At 45.2% G+C, this 16,348-nt stretch overlaps 1 protein-coding gene across 1 annotated transcript in view; it reads left to right on the forward strand.

Moving 5' to 3' along the window:
• The first annotated feature begins 9,999 nt into the window (after window positions 1-9,999).
• Window positions 10,000-16,348, forward strand: part of LOC101166556 (uncharacterized) — a 51,931-nt gene continuing 45,582 nt past the window's right edge. The window contains exon 1 of the mRNA XM_078951118.1: window positions 10,000-10,018. The gene's annotated coding sequence lies outside the window, so the exon portion shown is untranslated. The remainder of the gene's footprint in view (window positions 10,019-16,348) is intronic.

Below are 16,348 nucleotides of genomic sequence, written 5' to 3' on the forward strand. Positions count from 1 at the left end.
ATATTCTTAGGTGCCGATTTGTTGTCTCATCATTCTGAACTCTTTTTGAGTTGCGCTTTTATTCTGAAATCGTCTTTTTGAGGTGCGCTATTAATTTATGGGAATAATCGCCCGTGAATCTGTCACTGCTATTAATCATTAATCGATCTTTTTTTTTTCAAGAACTACATTTATGAATATTCTATAAGGTCTCTCAACATTTCAGAGGGAATTGAACAACATGGCAACATATTGCGATTGGACTTTCCCGGGGGAGAAGAAACTCTTTTTGTGTTGCTTTACTTTAGTTTCTTTGATGGTGTTCCTTTGTCACATTCATTTGTGTATGTTAATTTACCACAGGATGAACATTAGTTTGGTTTGTTTGCTGAATTTTGTCTTAGTCTTTTTCAGTGTACCCTTATGTGTCTAGTTAGTCTGATCAGCCACTATATACAGAATGTTCCTTTATGTTTTCAATTAGGTAGGTCAGTAAGTAAGTTTGCTTGTCTGTTCATTTGACCTCTAATAAATTTAAAGCTTCAGTTATTTCTGATACTTTGACCTCTTTTAAGGGCCCATTTTAAATATTTTTGATTCTTTTTTTTTTGCAGACCTTGCCTCGTACTGCTCGGTCCACCACACCACTTGTGAGGGCAGTTGTGACTCAGGCTTAAATAACATCAATAGGTCAGCGCATGAATGTACCAGGAAATGTTAGAGCTGTTTTCATTCTGCTGACCAGGTTCATGCACACACAGAGCGTGATTCCAGAACTCATTTCACAGGTGGCCTTTGCACCTGCCAACACTGCCAAAAGGACCAATTCCTGGTTTAATGGTTAAATGTTTGTACCAAGCAACCTAACCAACCTGAACCCACAGAGTCTTTAGGGTATTCTGAAAATTGAAGGAAAAGCCACCAGACCAACAGCAGAGAAGATCTGGAGACTGCTGCCATTGCACTAATCACCTTCATGACACCCTTTATTTAGGGAGAAGCAGGAATTTAATGACAGGTTTGCTCCAATTTTTTTAATAGTTCAAAGTCTTTATTAATTCCTCCTTTTTTACAAAAACTTTTTAATAAATGCAAGTTTTTTCCAAATTCCATTAGGCAAATTTATTACCAAAAATCCAATTTGTGCAATTTCCTGGTCAATTGGAAACACAGCACACTATGAACACCAAAATAATAATACATTTTATTTAGAATGCACTTTACAGTTTGGAAAAATCTCAAAGCGCTACAATGAAGGCAGGAATGACAATGGTTTAAAATAAGAACAATGTTAGACAAAAATAACAATAAAAAAAGTACTAAAAAGGATTATTAAGAAGGAAGGTTTTTAAGCCTTTTTTAAATGTGCCAAGGCTTTGTGGGGCTCTGAGGGATTGAGGGATTCCAGAAGATCGTTCCAGAGTCGAGGGGCAGCAGCCTGAAAGGCTCTGTCTCCCATTGTGGTTAACCTGGTCCTTGGTTGATGAAGGCAATGTGTAAAATTTGAGCGGAGGAGTCGTGAAGTGGCTTGTGGGAAAACGAGCTCACCGAGGTAGGCAGGGGCAGTTCCATGGACGCATTGGTAGGTGAGGAGACAGAGCTTGTATTGAATTCTGGAATGAATGGGTAACCAGTGAAGTGACTGAAGAACAGGAGTGATGTTGTCAAATTTGCGCCTCCTTGTCAGGACCCTAGCAGCGCTGTTTTTTGATACGCTGGCGCTTTTCCAGGCTCCTGCCAGGAATCCCAACAAGGAGAGCATTGCAATAATCTACTCTGGAGGAGATTAATGCATGGATCAGTTTTTCTGCATCAGAATGGGTGAGTGAGGGGCGGAGCTTTGCAATGTTTTTGAGATGGAAAAAAGACACTTTTGAGAGGTGACGTCTGTGATGATCAAATGTTAGATTAGAATCGATTTTGACACCAAGATTTAACACAGGTAAAGAGAGCGGAGTGTTGTGACCAGAAACCAGAATGCTTTTGATGGAGGATGTTTTGATCTGGTGACGGGTAACGATACATAGGTCTTCAGTCTTGTTGCTGTTGAATTGGAGAGAGTTTTAGCCATCCGCGCCTCTATCTCCTCGAGACATGCCTGGAGGGCAGAAGAAGTTAGGGTGGGAGTGGGATACATTTTTACTAACTGTGTGTCATCGGCGTAACAGTTGACACACATTTGTCCAAGTGGAAATAAGTAGATGGTAAAGAGGGAAGGTCCAAGAACAGAGCTTTGAAGCACTCCGCAGGTGACTGTGTGTGTGTGAGATTTAGCAGTCCCCAGAGCCACATATTCTGTCCTGTTGGTGAGGTATGATTTAAATCAGTTGAATATGTTCCCAGAAAGTTCAACAGTAGTATGAAGATGGTTAAGGAGAATGCCGTGATCCACAGTGTCAAATGCAGCTGACAGGTCAAGAAGGAAGAGTAGAGATGGGGAGCCCTGGTCCACAGCTATGAGTAGGTATTCATGACTCGGACCAGGGCTGTCTCTGTACTGGGAGCAGGCCGGAGACCAGACTGAAATTTTTCATATAAGCTGTGCGTTGAGAATGATGTTGGAGCTGAGCAGCGACAACTTTTTCAAGAACCTTGGACAGAAACGGTAGGTTGGAAATTGGTCTGTAGTTTGCCAAATTATCGGGATCCAGTGCAGGCTTTTTTAAGTGTGGTCTTATGATTGCAGTTTTGAGAGCAAGGGGAGCATGACCAGCTTGTAATGATTGGTTAATTATAGTTGTGATAATTGGACTGATACTTGAAATGTTGTCTTTGATCAGGGCTGTTGGGAGGGGGTCGAGTGAGCAGGTTGAGGATTTCACAATTCTTAAGATGGCTTCGACCTCCTTCTGTGCAGTGGGTGCGAACTCAGAAGGGGTCCTTGGAGCTGTTGGTACAGTCGGGTTTGCAGATGAGGTGGGAATAGTAGTAGTGGGCAGGAAGTTAGATCTTATGGAAGATATTTTTTTTGTGAAAAAATCCATGAATCTATCACAGCTGCTGATACTAGCATCACTATGGGTAAGTGTGGGGGGCTTGAGCAGAGAGTGTATGGTGGAAAACAGCTGTTTTGAATTTCCAGTGTTACTATTGATTTTGTGAGAATAGAACTTTGAACTGACTATTGTAAGGGCTCTGCAATAGACTTTTTGATGCTTGCGATTTGCCTGTTTATGTACTGCCAGGTTGTTTTTTACGAGTCTTTGTTCCATGGCTCGTCCAAGTAAGTACCACGGGGCTGATCTTGTGAAAGAGATGGTTCTTGATTTCAGGGGGGCATGGGATTGCAGAATGTGACGAGGTGTAGAATTGTAGTGATCAACAGATTCATTAACTGAGGTGAGTGGTGAAGGCAGAGAGAGTTTTTGTACATCCTTTTATATGGCTGCATGGTCAATGTTTTTCAGGTTCCTGAAATATATTTCCCGTTTTGTGTTTTGATGTTGGTGAGCTTATGCTACACTGATCAAAAATATAAACGCAACACTTTTGTTATTGCTCCCATTTTTTATGGTATGAACTTTAAGATGTGAAACATTTTCCACATACACAAAATAACCAGTTCTCTGAAATATTGTTCACAAATCTGTCTAAATCTGTGATAGTGAGCACTTCTCCTTTGCCAAGACAATCCATCCCACCTCACAGGTGTGCCATATCAAGATGCTGATTAGACAGCATGATTATTGCACAGGTGTGCCTTAGACTGGCCAAAAGAAAAGGCCACTCTGAAATCTTCAGTTGTATCACACAGCACAATGCCACAGATGTCGCAAGTTTTGAGGGAACGTGCAATTGGCATGCTGACAGCAGGAATGTCCACCAAAGCTGTTGCTAAGGAATTGAATGTCCATTTCTCCACCATAAGCCGTCTCCAAAGGCGTTTCCGAGAATTTGGCAGCACATCCAACCGGCCTCACAACCGCTGACCACATGTAACCACACCAGCCCAAGACCTCCACATCCAGCATGTGTACCTCCAAGATCGTCTGAGACAGGCCACTCGGACAGCTGCTGAAACAATCGGTTTGTATAACCACAGAATTTCTGCACAAACTGTCAGAAACCGTCTCAGGGAAGCTCGTCGTCCTCATCGAGATCTCGACCTCACTCCTGTTCGTCGTCGTAACCGACTTGAGTGGGCAAATGCTCACATGCGATGGCGTCTGGCACGTTGGAGAGGTGTTATCTTCACGGATGAATCCCGGTTTACACTGTTCAGGGCAGATGGCAGACAGTGTGTGAAGCGTGGTGTGGGTGAGCGGTTTTCTTTTTTTTTTTTTTTTTAACTTGTTCTGTCCAACAGCTGGGCAGACAGATGAGAACTGAGGGCCTCTTGTGTCGGACATATTTTACTTTAACAACAGGGGTTATTAATCTTCAGACAAACCGGTGCTGCATGGTGGCGCAGTGGTTAGCGCTCTTGCCTCACAGCAGAAGGCCCCCGGTTCAAGTCCCGGATGGGGGACATGAAAAACACAACATCATTGGGGGACCTTTCTGTGTGGAGTTTGCATGTTCTCCCCGTGCATGCGTGGGTTTTCTCCGGGATCTCCGGCTTCCTCCCACCGTCCAAAAACATGCTACATAGGTTGATTGGCAACTCTAAATTGTCCATAGGTGTGAGTGTGAGAGTGCATGGATGTGTGATTGAGGATATTCCACCCTGCGACAGACTGGCGACCTGTCCAAGGTATCCCTTGCCTACGCCCAAGTGGCCGGGATAGGCTCCGGCAACCCCGTGACCCCGAAAGGGAATAAACGGTTAAGAAGATGAATGAATGAATGAATGAACAAACCAAAGGTATGTCTGAATAAACCCCTTTTGTAGTAGAGGCCAAACTTTATTGATTTTAATCATGTTTGAAAATCTTTGGTGTTGGACCGGACGGAAAAGGAAAGGAGGGAAGAAGAGAGAGGGATGTTAGAGAGGGGGGGGGGGGGTAGGAGGGTGATAGTGGGAGGGGGGGGATAAGACCATGAAGCAGCATAGAGCAGCAAGTTTACTGATTGTTTATCATTACGGCAAGGTTCAAATGTAGTACAAAAAGGGCGGGGCCTGTCCACACTCAAATGTTATCCACACACCTGCTGGCTGCAAAAATGTCCACATGTCAACATGTACACAAAACAGATAGTGTTCACACACGCATACTTATGCCTTTAAACCAACTAGTGTGAAATATTTAATTCATTCAATCATGCAAACTATTAGTGCAAAGGTGAGCTAAAACCTGTGCTCAGGTGAGTGTTTATGTTCTTCTAAAATGGATGGTGTAATATGAAAAGAAGGAGGGGGAGCGCCCAGCCACCCCCACACCAAGACCCCCGCCGCAGCAGCAGCGGCAGCCGGAACCCCCCAACGCCACACAGCAGCAGGCAGGGGACAACCGCCCCCCGGGCGACCAGATCCGCCACCCAGGCCAGGACCAGCAGGACCGCCGCGAGGCCCCCAGAGCCAGAGAGCAGGGAAGCACGGGGGGAAAAGAGAGCGCCGCCTCAGCCCAACCAGGAGAGCAGCCCCCCCGCCACGCCAGAAGAGCCCAACGTAGGGCCCCACCCGAGAAGGGCACCCACAGCCCCAGACGAGCACCCCATCACCACCCAGGAGTTCTGGGCATCCCCCCGCCCCAACCCCAGGTACGAGCCAGTACCCCCCAAGGGAGACCCGCTCCGCACTACAGGCAGCCACCCACCCGGCCCACAGTTGGTCCAGGGAGGACCAAGGCAGGGGCCAGCCGCCCTCGCCCAGGAGGGTAGCACCCCGGGGAAAAAAAGGGGGCCCACAAGGGGTGTTGTAAACATGGCCCGACCAGGCTCGGCCACAGTTGGAAATTTGGTGGGGCCCATTGCTCAGGGGCAAGGACCAGAACCCACCCCCAGGGACACGGACACCCCCGGCTCAGGTGTAATGTGAAACCCCCCCCTCCGAGCAGAGAGAGCACCGCGGTGAGCGGTTTTCTGATGTCAATGTTGTGGATCGAGTAGCCCATGGTGGTGGTGGGGTTATGGTTTGGACAGGCATCTGTTATGGACGACGAACACAGGTGCATTTCATTGATGGCATTTTGAATGCACAGAGATACCGTGACGAGATCCTGGTGCCCATTGTTGTGCTGTACATCCAACAACATCACCTCATGTTGCAGCATGGTAATGCACGGCCCCGTGTTGCAAGGATCTGTACACAATTCTTGGAAGCTGAAAACACCCCAGTTCTTGCATGGCCAGCATACTCACCGGACATGTCACCCATTGAGCATGTTTGGGATGCTCTGGATCGGCGTATACGACAGCATGTTCCAGTTCCTGCCAATATCCAGCAACTTCGCACAGCCATTGAAGAAGAGTGGACCAACATTCCACAGGTCACAATAGACAACCTGATCAACTCTATGCGAAGGAGATGTGTCGCACTTCATGAGGCAAATGGTGGTCACACCAGATACTGACTGGTTGTCTGAGTCCCCTGACCCCCTCAATAAAACAAAACTGAAGATTTCCGAGTGGCCTTTTCTTGTGGCCAGTCTAAGGTACACCTGTGCAATAATCATGCTGTCTAATCAGCATCTTGATATGGCACACCTGTGAGGTGGAATGGATTGTTTTGGCAAAGGAGAAGTGCTCACTATCACAGATTTAGACAGATTTGTGAACAATATTTCAGAGAACTGGTTATTTTGTGTATGTGGAAAATGTTTCACATCTTAAAGTTCATACCATAAAAAATGGGAGCAATAACAAAAGTGTTGCGTTTATATTTTTGGTCAGTGTACTTCTAATGAAATAACCTTGAGGTCAGACACGCCCAAGTCGTGAACTTCCATGCTGATAATAGAGGCTGTGTCAGTGATAACCAAGTCAAGAGTGTGTCCTTTAGAGTGTGTGGGTTCTTTTACATGCCGGGATAGCTGTAAGGTGTCAAGCAATTCCAAAAACTCGACAGCAGAGCAGTTTGTGGGAGTGTCTACGAGTAAATTGAAGTCACCTAGTATGAGTGTACCAGTTGATGTTGATCATTACAGACCATACTAAGCCTATAAAAGGAACAACTTGCAGAATCAATCGCTGACAAATACTTTTTGCCGGGGGCGGGGGGGGTCAATGTGGGGGACCAAGTAAAACGCTCCCTTCCAATTTTTGAGTTGATAGATCATTATTGAGCTTCACTTTCTAATGCCTGACAGACTTGACCGCCACCGATAATCCAGACTAATTAAAAGGAAGACCAAATAGATTTTGCTCATTGATATTCATACAAGTGTTGTTTTTCAAATATGTGTTAAAAATACACAATGGAAAATAATCTTGTTTATACTAAAGATACATGTGTAAATATCTTTTGACAAAATATTGTTTTTCTTGGAAAGAACATTTCGGTATAACTTTTCTTTGGATTGTCAGCAGCACATTTACACATTTATCTATTACTGTTATGACATATTGTAAAGGCTAAAACATGATATTACATTTTGGTATGACATGTTAGGACTACAGACATATGTCTTGTTTCTCAGAAATCTGACTTTACTTGTAATCTCAGAATTCTGATTTAATCTCAGAGTTCTGCCTTTTTTAGAAATCTGACTTTTTTCTCAGAAACCTGACTCTACCCGTAATCTCAGAATTTAATAGAATTCTGATTTTTTTCTTAGAGTTCTGACTTTTTTCCGGGATTCATGACTTTTTTCTCATAATTATAACTTTAATCTCAGTGGCCCCTCCAGAAATTTTTCATGGGGGTGGCCGGCAGAAATCTTGGGGTGGCGCACAAAAACCATAAGCTATATTTTCAAAATTCATTCTACTAACGTAATAAACAGCCTTTAGAAAACTAACAGAAAGTTCAATGCATACTGATATATTTAGATTTATTGTGTTTCTGTTTAATGCTTAGGTTTGTCTGCTTGGGGTGTTCTGCTCCTGACTGGGAGAAATCTATAATGAACAAAAAATCAAATCAGTTGTCCTGATATAATAATAAAAATAACAATAAAGATAATAATAATGATACCCTTTCATAGTAATCATTAATTATGTCTGTATTGTATCAGTAGATAGCAGACAAGAGAGAGATAGTTTTATCTAAACTAAAGAATTACAAAACTTCTCAGTGTGTGAGAAACCTGGGTGTCATTTTTGACTGAGATGAATTTTATCCCACAAATTAAAAATATACCGAAAACAGGATTTTATCATCTAAAAAAAAAGCCAGAGCCCGCCCATTTCTCTCTCTTGCCAGCACAGAGGTGCTAATGCATGCTTTTATCACCTGCAGACTAGATTACTGTAATGCCCTGCTCTCTGGTCTTCCCAGAACAAGGATAGCAAACCTTCAACTGCTGCAAAATTCAGCAGCACGCGTATTGACGAGGACCAGGAGGCGGGAACACATTACACCCATTTTAAAATCGCTGCATTGGCTCCCCCCATAGGGCTGCACGGCGGCGCAGTGGTTAGCTCTTGCCTCACAGCAAGAAGGCCCCCGGTTCAAGTCCCAGCTGGGGGGATGTGAAAAAACAACATCAATGGGGGACCTTTCTGTGTGGAGTTTGCATGTTCTCCCCGTGTATGCGTGGATTTTCTCCGGGATCTCCGGCTTCCTTCCTCCATCCAAAAACATGCTTCATAGGTTGATTGGCAACTTGACTGTGAGAGTGAATGGATGTGTGATTGTGGACATCCTACGCTGTGACACACTGGTGACCTGTCCAGGTTGTCCCCTGCCTTCGCCCACAAGTGACCGGCATAGGCTCCAGCAGCCCCGCAACCCTGAAAGGGAAAAACGGAATAGAAAATGAATGAATTAATGCATTGGCTCCCTGTGCAATTCAGAATTGATTTTATAGATCTTTTATTGTTTTATTAATGTTTTTATGGTTTCGGGCCTTCGTATTTATCTGACATGATTTTAAAGTATGAGCCCTCGCGGACCCTGAGGTCCTCTGATACCGTCCGCCCAGAGAGCCTCAGGGCTGCAGAGACTGTTCATGTTTTTAAAGGAAGGCTTAAGACCTACCTTTTTAATTTAGCTTGTAGTTGAATTTTAGGAATTTATTTCATATTTTAATTATTTATCTTTTCTTTTTACTAGTTTTATATGTGTATGTACATACATTTATTTATTTTTTAGTCACTCTTACCATTTCATATGTCTATTAAGGTTTATGTAATTATTTGTTTCTTGTTCATGTTTTAAATATATTTTAATTTTATTCCTTTTATATTTTATTTGTAACTCCAGTGTTTTCCTCTGAGGGATCCTCCACATCGGTGACTGACCCTTCTCAGTGAACGGGGTCGCTGCAATGGGATCTCCCGGGTCTGACTCTTTTGATCAGATCTGGGGGGTTCTGTGGCAGTGTTATCCGTGAACTTTGGTGGGGGGTCACTGATGTGGACATGTCCCCAAAATATCGCTTCCCTGCTTCATGACAAAGCCAGGTCTCTACATTCTATAATTTTATCACTTTTTTTTTATCATGGTGTGCGTACGTATGTCTGTGTCTGTGTGTGTGTTTGTGTGTGTGGGGGGGGTGTCGTTGCACTGTTTGTCTTGTCATCTTGCTTTTAAATTTTATTGTATTTTATGCACAGCACTTTGAGTGACATATGTTGACATATGTTGGCATATGTTGTTGTAAAAGTTACTATTATTATATATTTTTTTTTGTTCTTATGATTTTTTTAAACATATTCAGCCTCAGGATCTGATGTTTATACACAAGCCAATATATGTTTAGTGGTCTACAATTTTGTAGCTTAAATTATTCTCTCTAATTTGTATTATTTATTATTATTATTATTATTATTATTATTACTAATAATAACTTTTTTAAATACTTTTTTGACGTTTTGGACCTTTTTGAGTGTTTGACCCTCGTAGCAGTTACAATATGGTCCTTGCAGTCTGTGACTGCTGCGGGCCATAATTGGGAACAGCTGTTTCATAAGATTAACAACAATATATGAAAAAAAAAATCCCTCGGTTTGGCTGTCAACGGAGGGGGCGTGGCTAAGACGCCGCTGCTGAGCTGCTGTGAGTAAGCGTTGCTATTTATGTGTATGCAGCAAATTACTGATGACCAAGTGTGCACCCGATGTTTAAACTGTAAAAATGAAGGGTGAGTTGTTGTAAGAAACTATGGTTTCACAGCGAAATGTTTGATTATGACGTGGACGCGCGCACCAACCTGTGGGTGTGTGTGTGTATGTGTGCTCACGGTGCTTTCAAGGAAGTGTGCTACCAGAAGTTTGTAGGAAAAATAGTGTTTAGCCTGCAGCTTGCCTCATGGAGAAGGACAGGTATAGGCTTAGTTCTTAGTTTAGGTTTAAACGGGGTTTTGTCTAAGGGTGGGGAAGGGAACATCATCACTTTTCTGCAGCATGGACTGCTTTTCTGCTTTGATAAAGTAATTAATAAGCTGTGTACCCTGGCTGTCACTGTTGGGTCTTTTTCTCTCTTGTTTTTTATATGGTGAACGGTGCTGATGCAGGAGGATATATAGTTTGAATATAAAAGGTTTGAATGGACCTGTTAAACAAGCTAGGATATTTAATCACCTTAAACATTTAAAATGTGATATTGCCTTTCTTCAGGAAACTCACCTACTGGTTAAAGACCAAGTTAGACTTTAAAAAAGTTGGGTTGGTAATATATTTCATTCTAATCTTAATTCTAAAACCTGCGGAACTGTAATACTAATTCATTAAAAAATCCAGTTTGCAGTAACCACCATTATTCCAGACCCTCAAGGGCGATTTGTGTTAGTGTCTGGGCTCCTGTATTATAAGCCTGTATTTTTGGTAAGCATCTACGCCCCAAATTGGGATGATGAAAAATGTATACCGGTAGGTAAGATAATGTCATTGATTCCTGACCAAAACTCACACCAGTTCATTTTTGGTGGAGACTTGAACTGTGTAATAAATCCAACACTTGATCGTTCCAATCCTAAATCAACAAACCTTCCTGAGGATAGCTTCTGCAAAATGATACCTCAAAGAATAGACAACTTCATAGAAACTAACCAAAAAGATGACATCTCCCCTTCTATCCTCTGGGAAAAATTAAAGGCTGTTATCAGGGGTGAGATGATCTCATATTCAGCTAAAATCAACAAAATGAAAAGGACTACACAAGAAGAGCTTAATAAATCTATATCTTAGTGGATGCTCAGTATTCTGCCTCTCCCTCCCCTGAACTCTATAAAAAGAGACTGGACCTCCAAACAAAATATAATTTGATGTCAACTGTAAAAACAGAAGAGCTCCTGTTAAAAGCACGTGGATACCTCTATGAACACGGTGACAAAGTTGGATATTTCTTAGCGCACCAACTTATCCTTCAAATAACAAAAAAAGATGGCACACTGACTATTGACCCAGCAGAAATCAACAAAGCATTTACTTCCTTTTACTCTGACCTGTATATGTCAGAAATGACAGAAGATTGCTCGGAGATGGAATTTTTTTTAAATAACTTAGAATCCCCTTTAGTAACAGAAATACACAGGACCAATGCTGAGCTTCCACTGATCCATAAAGAAATCACTAATGCAATACACTCAATGCAAAATGGTAAGGCTCCAGGCCCAGACAGGTACCCTGTAGAGTTTTATAAAAAATTCTCAAACAAACTATCCCCAATACTACTCGATATGTTTAATGACTCTCTATCCCGTGGCCTCCCTTACCCTTCTTCTCAAACTAGGTGAAGATGTTAAAGACTGTAGCTCATACCGACCCATCTCCCTCCGATGCAAAGATCTAAGCTAAATCCCTCTCCCTTCGTCTGGATCGTACAGGATGTGATCTCTAATGATCAAACTGGTTTTATGCCCTTATTCAAAAAATGTATGCCGACTTTTTAACATGATTTACCACCCCTGCCTCCGCAGCAGAGGCAGGGGTGGTAATTGCATTTGATGCGGATAAAGCCTTTGATAGGGTGGAGTGGAGATATCTGTTTGCATGTTTAAAAAAATTTGGATATGGTCCCAACTTCATCTCCTGGATCAAACTTTTGTATAAATCACCCAAAGCCTCCGTAGTTAGTAATGGTTAGCGGTCACAACATTTTCAGTTGTCACGGGGTACTCGCCAGGGCTGTCCTCTCAGCCCACTACTATTTGCTTTAGCAATAGAGCCCTTATCGATCACACTTAAAACTTTACCATCAATTAGTGGAATCCACAGGGGCTGTTATGGTTGCCCTCTAGTGGTGTTTCTTTTGTTTGCATTTCTGGCAGGTTAGCTGTGGTCCCTCACTAATTGATCACAGCTGCCTGCAATCATGTTGCTTCCTATTTAAGTTCTGTTCTCTCTGTGTTTTGTGTTGGAGCATCTTCTCTGTTTGGGTCTTTTTTGGGCCAAGTAAAAGCTTAAAACTTTATGGATTTGTTTGAGTCTTCCTGCTTCTGGGTTTATCCTCTCTGACCAGCCGTAACATTATGCTCCAACCATGTTAAACCCAGCGGGAAGTATGGAGAACAGAAACTTACCCCAGCCATCTGCAGATCTGGACTCTGATGCTCTGTACCAAGAACTGCAGGGATATAAAGACGGATTACAGACACTCCGTGACCGTCTCTCGACATTAGAGCACATTTCCCCATCTTCTTCCGACCAGATCCAGCTGGGATCTCCTGAGCCATTTGATGGGACAGCTGAGGATTGTGAAGCAATTTTGTCCTCCTGTCGGCTCCATTTTGTGTTTAGACCAAGTGAGTTCCCCTCTGAGCAGAGCAAAGTGGTTTTTGCTCTGAGTTTCCTGACCGGTCGGGCCAAGCGCTGGGGTTTGGCAGAGTGGGACAGACGTGCCGAGTTTTGCAGCTCTTTTCGAGTTTTTTCCTCTCACCTGCTCTCAGTGTTCAATCCGACCACGCCCCACCGAACAGCCGCCGCGGAGCTTCTCCGTCTCCAGCAAGACTCTCGTAGTGTCATGGATTACGCGGTGGAATTCCGGACTTTGGCCGCCAGCACCCGCTGGTCGGACGAAGCGCTGGTGGACGTTTTTCTTCAGGGTCTCTCCTGCGCACTCAAAGACGAGCTGGCGGCGAGGGAGGTACCAGACGAGCTGGAGAAGCTGATCGACTTGGCGGTTCGCATTGATCGAAGAATGAGGGAGCGAGGACGTGCAGAAGCCCACGCTGCAGGTGCCCACGCTGCAGGTGCCCACGCTGCAGGTGCCCACGCTGCAGGTGCCCCTTCTGCATTCCCCCCGCGTTCAGGACCTCTCTCCCCAGCTGAACGAAGGAGGCGTATGGAGGCGGGGCTTTGTTTGTACTGTGGAAAGTCCGGGCATTTCCTCCGGAACTGTTTGGGACGCCCTGAGTATAGGAGGGATCTGGTGAGTCGGTTCCTTGGTTGTGTAAACATAATCCTCACATTGACTGGGTTTCCGGACGTGTATTGTCCTGGAGTTCCTTTTGCATGTTAAATTGTTTGGTTGCGGCAGCTGTACGATCTTCTGTTGATAGGCAACCGCTTCCTGAACCTCTAGACCTACGTATGGTTCCTTCTGAATATCATGACCTGAGTGTGGTATTCAGTAAGGTTCGCACCAAGTCCCTGCCTCCCCACCGCCCCTATGACTGTGCAATAGACCTCCTACCAGGGACTCAACCACCTAAAGGTCACATCTACCCTGTGTCTCTACCTGAACGGGAGGCCATGGAGGAGTATCTACAGGAGAGTTTTCAGGCTGGAATCATCCGTCCCTCCTCCTCTCCAGCAGGGGCTGGGTTCTTTTTCGTGGGAAAGCAGGATGGAGGACTACGACCTTGCATTGATTACAGGGGGTTGAATAACATTACTGTCCGGAACACTTACCCCCTCCCTCTGTTACAGTCCGCTTTTGATCTGGTTAAGGGGTCCCAGATCTTCACTAAACTAGACCTGCGGAGTGCATACCATCTGGTTCGCATACGGGAGGGGGATGAATGGAAAACTGCATTTAACACTCCCAGTGGACATTTCGAGTACCTTGTTATGCCCTTTGGACTTACAAATGCTCCCGCAGTTTTTCAGTGTCTTATTAATGACATACTCAAGGACATGATTAACAGATTTGTGTTTGTATACCTTGACGATATTTTAGTTTTTTCCCCAGACCTTAACACCCACGTGCAGCACGTCAGAGCCGTTTTACAACGCCTCCTCGAGAATCAGCTGTATTGCAAGGCAGAGAAATGTGAGTTCCACACTACTCGGACTAAGTTTCTCGGGCATGTGATAACCCCAGGGTCTGTTCAGATGGACAATGCCAAGGTTAAGGCTGTTCTTGAGTGGCCAGTTCCTTCTGGACGAAAGCAGTTACAGCGCTTCCTGGGGTTTGCCAATTTTTACAGGCGTTTCATCCGAGGTTTCAGTGGCGTGGCTGCACCTCTTCACAGACTCACCTCGGCTAAGGTACGTTTTGTCTGGGATGAGGGAGCTGATAAAGCGTTTGACGGCCTAAAAAGACGTTTCTCTGCAGCCCCTATCCTGACTCAGCCGGACACCTCTAAACAATTCATTGTGGAGGTAGATGCGTCTGAGTCTGGGGTGGGGGCTGTTTTGTCCCAGAGGGCGTCTGATAACAAAGTCCATCCCTGCGCGTATTTCTCCTGCAAGCTCACTCCTGCAGAGAGAAACTACGACATAGGGAACAGAGAGCTGCTAGCTGTGAAGTTAGCCTTGGAGGAGTGGCGTCACCTGTTGGAGGGGTCTGATCAACCGTTTCTAGTTTGGACAGATCATAAAAACCTGGAGTACATTCGAGCAGCCAAAAGACTTAACCCACGCCAGGCCAGATGGGCCCTGTTTTTTGACAGATTCAATTTCTCCATCTCCTATCGGCCTGGCAGTAAGAACATCAAGGCGGACGCTCTTTCACGCCAATTTCAGCGGGAGGAGGAATCCGAGGGTTCTACGCCAGCTGCCACTATTGTTCCTCCGCATCTAGTGCTGGGAGCGTCTCTATGGGCCTTGGAGCGCAGGGTCAAATCTTCAGTCCCTGATGTGACTACCATTCCTACTGGATGTCCTGCTAACTGCCTGTTTGTTCCTCCCTCTCTTCGCCCAGCAGTTCTCAAGTGGGGGCACTCCTCCCGGTTGGCTTGCCATCCTGGAGTCACAAGGACTGCGTTTCTGGTGGCCCAGCGGTTTTGGTGGCCCACAGTGTCCTCAGACATTCGGGCTTTCGTATCCTCATGTCCTGTGTGTGCCAGCGTCAAGGTACCCAGAAAACCACCCGCCGGTTTCCTACAACCTCTACCTGTGCCCTCCAGACCTTGGTCCCACATCTCTATGGACTTCATTACTGGGTTACCCAATTCTAAGGGTAATGTTGTCATCCTCACCATCATTGATAGGTTCTCCAAACTGGTCCATGCTGTGCCTCTGCGGAAGTTGCCGTCAGCCAAGGAGTTGGCTGTTATTGTCTCCAAGCATGTGTTTCGTTTACATGGCCTTCCGCAGAACATTACTTCTGATCGAGGACCGCAGTTTGTTGCCGCCTTCTGGAAAGAATTCTGCAAACTCCTTGGGATCAAGGTCAGCCTAAGTTCAGGTTTCCACCCCCAAACCAACGGCCAGGTAGAGCGTTACAACCAGGACTTGGAAACAACCTTACGAGCCATGTGTGCCAAGAACCAAAGCACTTGGTCTTCTCAGCTGCCCTGGGCTGAGTATTCACACAACACCCTTCAAGATTCCTCTGGTTTTTCCCCTTTTCAAGCTGCCTATGGCTATCAGCCACCTCTTTTTCCCCACCAGGAACAATCGGCTTCAACCTCGGGTCCCGCTGCTTTTGTGAGGCGTTGTCGACGTACATGGAGCAGATATCGTCACATACTTCTGCAGAATCAGGAACGGTTTACTGCAGTGGCCAACCGACGCAGATCGGCAGCTCCTGAATACAAGGTGGGGGACAGAGTGTGGCTTTCTTCATCCGATGTGCCGTTGAAAGGGGGAGCTCGGAAATTACATCCCCGGTACATTGGTCCTTTCCCCATCACCCGGATCGTCAACCCTGTGGCAGTCAAACTGGACCTTCCGAGCAGCTTGCGGATCCACCCGGTCTTCCACGTGAGCAAGCTGAAACCTGTGAGAGTCAGTTCCCTCCACTCCACTGTTCCGTCTCCTCCAGCCCCCCGTTTTGTGGATGGGGGACCAGTCTATACCATCAGCAGTCTTCTCGCCTCTAGAAGGGTTGGTCGGGGAATCCAATACCTCGTGGATTGGGAGGGGTACGGTCCTGCCGATCGACAGTGGGTTCCGGGACGTCATGTTCTGGACCCGGATCTAATTGATCGCTTTCATCGGGACCATCCTGATCAACCATGTCGTCCGTCTAGAAGCCGGACTTAGTGTGGGGGGTTATGTT

This window comes from Oryzias latipes, chromosome 8, assembly GCF_053564925.1.
Source record: "Oryzias latipes strain Hd-rR chromosome 8, Olatipes_Hd-rR_3.1".
Classification (NCBI taxonomy): domain Eukaryota; kingdom Metazoa; phylum Chordata; class Actinopteri; order Beloniformes; family Adrianichthyidae; genus Oryzias; species Oryzias latipes.